Raw genomic sequence first — 4,787 nt, 5'->3', positions numbered from 1 at the left:
AAAGTAAATCAAACGATCACATGACTGGAACTGTAAAATAATGGTACATGTAGCTAGTGGATCCACCAGGGTCGGGCCCTTCACTTCTAGTGAAGCACCGCTGGGCTAATTCAGTAGGAAGGAATGGAACGGAAACTGATCTATGTATTAATCATGTATAAAAAGTTTACAAGCAATCGTACTCTGTTTTAACCAACAAGAGTCGATGATCAAAGTAACAGCACAACAATAAGTTCTACAAAATGATAATACATGCCCCCTGGGCTACAAGTGTTGTCCCTTTTTATAATGGCCAGGCGGATATATCAAGAGTACAGATAAGTTTTGAAGCAGTGATCCCTCAGCGTCAAAGGATCCTAAGGGATTCGCTCTATCTTTGATTTCCAGTTTATCGTTTTGTCTTCTTTCGCTAATGCCGCACTTTCCCTTTCTTCTCCTGGACTATGCGCTCTGATCTTGATCTTCTTGTCTGGATACGGCTTCCTGGGGAAGGGACAGCAGTTGCTTTTGCTTTGTCTTTTCCTCCTGAATAGTGGTTTTCCATTTCCTTCATTTTCTGTATAGAAAAAGACAATAATCAGTTATTTTCTATCAATCACAAATCTCCTTAATTCTATCATAATTCTTTAACATATTACCATTTTAGAATGTAAAGGAGTTATGATTCAAAGGAAAAGATAAAGAAATAAATGGAAAATACATACCATTTCCATCGCTCAACACACCCCCCTGCTTACCCTTTTTCATGCCCTCATAAAAACCATGTAATTTAGATGCAAGGCAGTTAGGGAATAGGCTGGAGAGGGATTTTCATGAAGTGGTCTAAAACCATGATGTGTAGCTAAAAGTGGTCTAAAACCTAGCCAATACGGTCCTTCCCTCAAGATGAGGTTACTATATGTGATCAGGAGGTCGGAAGCTAACTTAAAATTTTTGTAATTGAATGGCTCCCTGTCCTGAACATTCCGATTGGAAGTCTTCCATCGGAGTTTAGCTGTTGCTACGGCATGGTCTTTGATAGACAGGAAATATTCTACCCCTTGCTGGACAATGTCTTTGTGGATGGGTCCCAATGTCTACATCGCACCCTCATTTTTCATTAGGCTTTTATGCTAGTCCACAGTTGTAATGGGTTTTTTGGTTCACCCCTAACCCAAAGGTCTAACCCGTTTTCTTGTCTCCGAAAAGTGTTATGGGCCTTGAGCCAAACTGCTTGGCAGAAAACGAAATGAATGTTTGAAACTGGATATCTCCCACAAAAGGACTGGGGTTCTTCTCCATTTTCTGTTCCAAGATAAAATTATGCAAATAAAATTCACAGAGTAAACGCTGAACTTTTACTCCATAGTGTTTACAACAATTTATAAAATCATCAACAGTTTTCAATTCTATAGGTTTCCCTGCCTTAACAGCTTTAATTTTTAATTGCAAATATCTTTCTAATAAAAACAAAGCATAATTTTTGGTAGGGGCCCTACATGCTAGGACATTTGTATATAGAGAACAAAGAATATCCATTTGACTCCTGACTGTGTTTAGTATATTTGTTACCTTTTCGAATTTTTCCTCTGCCCTCCGACATTTATCGAAGGCTTCTTCCTCTGCTGCATTGATGTCCCTTAATTGTTGTTGTAACTCTTGGTATTTCTTCTTAGGAACAGTCTCTTCTTCAAGCTTTTCTATAGTCTGTTGAGCCTGTGCCAGATCCTCTTGGAGTTTTACTACCCTAGGGTCATTTTCCGTCGAAACACTTTTGGGTTGAAGATTTACCTAGATCTTCTTATTGCAACATCTGGTTCCTATAGTCTGTGTCCCTTTATCATAAACTATCTGGTCGGTCGTGACGCTAGAGGACAGTGCCTCTGTCTGGATGTCCTTCTTACACACTGGTGTATCTTTTGTTTGGGCCGTTGCGTCTGTAACAATGGCATGTTGTTCCTTGCTATCCTGAATGGATATGGGCTCAGCTTGAGTCCCCGTGGCCTTTATTTTATGGGGTTTCGTTCGAGTGGATGCATCTCTTGTTCTTGGGGTTCTTTTTGAGATTTTCCCCATTTTTAGGGCCCTTATCTGCTGTCTGAGTTGTTTTATTACATTTAGTAGCCTTTGTTGTTCCTTTCACAACCTCTTGATTTCATTCATCTTCTTCTTCTTTTTCTTGGGAGGAACAGTTGTTTCCTTGATTGGACTTGGCTGCTCAGCTGGGTTTTGTTCTTCAAGGACTATGCCCTCGCCCTAGCTTGTTTCCATATTTTCTGTTTGGAACACTTATTCAGTGTTCCCGTCATCCCGATTAGGTTCCTCAAGGGAGGTAACCCTGGTTTGATCTACCACTTCCCGAGTGACTTCTACTTCTTCTTCTCCCTCGTCATTCGTTTCCTCGGATGCACTCTTACTGTGAGTAGAGTGTTCCTGTGATTGTGTTTCTTCTTCTTCCTCGTCATTCATCTCCTCGGATGCACTCTTACTATGAGAAGAGTGTTCCTGTGATTGCCCTGCCTCAATATTGAGGTTGAGCGGGCTCTAGGGTTGAATATACTCACCCATATTGGCCAAAATTTGGGCCAATTTTCCTTCCTGCAATGGACTTTGTAGTGGACTTGCACCAGAGCGCTCAGTTTCTTCCTCCAATTCCTCTTCCAATTCTTCTTCCACGTTTTCCCCTCCTTCGAGTTGTGGGGGTTGCTCATCCTTGGAGCCCTGTATTTCTAAGGGTTGGCTACTGTTATCTTGGAGATTTCCCAACATTCCCTTGCTTCTCCTCAATCTGGAGGGTTGTCTGCGTTTCTGTGGTCTAGTTGATGTGCTGGTGGTTCTTTTTCTTTTCAGGGTTAGTAAGGCCAATCCCCCGTCTATTGAAAATACCAATTCTTCCCAATTATTCTGCTGCTAAGCAAGACTATAACTGACTATTAATCAAATTAAACCATGATGACTTACTACCATTTCTGTATGACGTGATTTCTTTATGCTCCGAGCAACGTCATGCAATAAAAATTTTAAATATGCAGGCAAATTTACAGCACATTTCTGTCTTAAACTACTAATAATTTGAGATGGCATGGTCTTACCACATCCTTTCTCTCATCGCATGTGATGTAGATTTGCACTATTCTGGCTAATTTTGCCCATGGTTCTCCCAAGGTTGCAGGCAAGGCTAATTTTCCTTTGATGGTAACATTCTGTCCTTCGTCCCGAAAGATAGCTATGGCCTCTTGACGTCTCACTTTTTTCTGGGTCCATATTGGTCCAACAGCCGATAGTCCAGATACTTCAGCAATTACCGCATCTGTTATTATTATTTGGTTTCCCCTCACCATGGAATGATCTTCCTGCAAATTCTGTAGAAATTTGATGGCCACAGTTTCATGGGACTGTTGTAGTTGGGTAAGGTAGGCAATCCATCCTGCTCTCTCTAGAATTTACCATGCAGCATCGGAAATTATTAGCACCTGCGGTTCGCTGCGTATTGATCTGCCTCCCATTTCGTCTAAGCTTAGCACACTGTTAATTTTTACAGAGCAAAACACAGAAATGACAATGGAACAGAAAAGTTGTGCATATTGGAAAATATCAATATCGTTAAACTTGTTATTTCTAAGATTTGATGGAGTTGTAGTACCTCCAAATAGGGAATTGACACGTATGCCGGTGTATTTTGGAGGTCACCCGCGCCCCCCCGAAATATGATAGGTCATCCTCGACCGGCAAATGGAGGAGCAGCGTACTGGACAGAAATTGTACAGTAAAAAAAAAGGAACAGCGTATATATCCATGACATGATTGCAAAAACTAGCGAATTACTGCAATCGAGGCTTATGATGAAAATCACGAATAGATATGGAAATTCTATGAAATGATGCGAAAAATAGGGAAGAGGACAGTTGTCGTAAGTAAAAATGATTATGCGATCATTATCCATTTTAACCATTATGATTGATTTTCAAACAATATTTGATGTATAAGAGGTTCGAAAGGGTTTTAAAACATAATCTTGTTTGAAATCAAGATAAAGATATAAGAAAATGGTTTATAATGACTATTGAAGTGTGAGAAATATGATTTCAATGCCATTAGCAGAGCTCTGTTGCCCACAGGTGTTCATAACCTTGAAAAAGTTTATTTTTCACCCTTGGAACCATAATCCCTTATGTATGCCTTGGAAAGTGCTTTGTGATGTTAGAATGGAGGTCATTGTGTTGGCTTGGTAACCAGATGAATCACAATGCCATTCACCAGGAAGGAGTGAAAGGTGGGCAAGCCGGCTCATGATGAGACCTCCTATTCCAAGGACTTCTTTATTTTTCTGATGTGCCTCTTAGATCATAACCCAGGTGTGGTGGCCATAGTGGGAATGCCACTTCATACTTCTTTATAATCATGGTAGGCTGGCTCTTGATGAGACCCCCTATCCTTCATCTGACAAATCATAGAATTGTTAGTAATCATATATATGTTTTTCTTCTTTTTTTCTTTTTCTTTTATATAGCACTTTCCTATTTATATACAGAGGATGGCTCAACACTCCTTAAGAGTAGGGATGGTGGAAGAAGTCTGAACATCTCAATAGAGGAAAATATGCCCTTATTCTTATTCAATAATAATGATCAAAGAGAATTATGAAGATTAGGGAAGAACCAACATGATAAAAGTAATCAATCAAATTAGTTTTAGTGAAAATAAAGACAGCAAAGTGATATAAATAGTTGTGTCCTTTCCTCTTTTTTCTTATCGATACAAAGCAATTTCTCTAAAGATAACGATTTTTCTTTGGTTTGTTAATTTCA

Source organism: Pinus tabuliformis, chromosome 5_2, assembly GCF_031772625.1.
Source record: "Pinus tabuliformis cultivar Carrire ecotype Pingquan chromosome 5_2, CPIR1, whole genome shotgun sequence".
Taxonomy (NCBI): Eukaryota; Viridiplantae; Streptophyta; class Pinopsida; order Pinales; family Pinaceae; genus Pinus; species Pinus tabuliformis.
Note: the sequence above shows the minus strand (reverse complement) of the source record.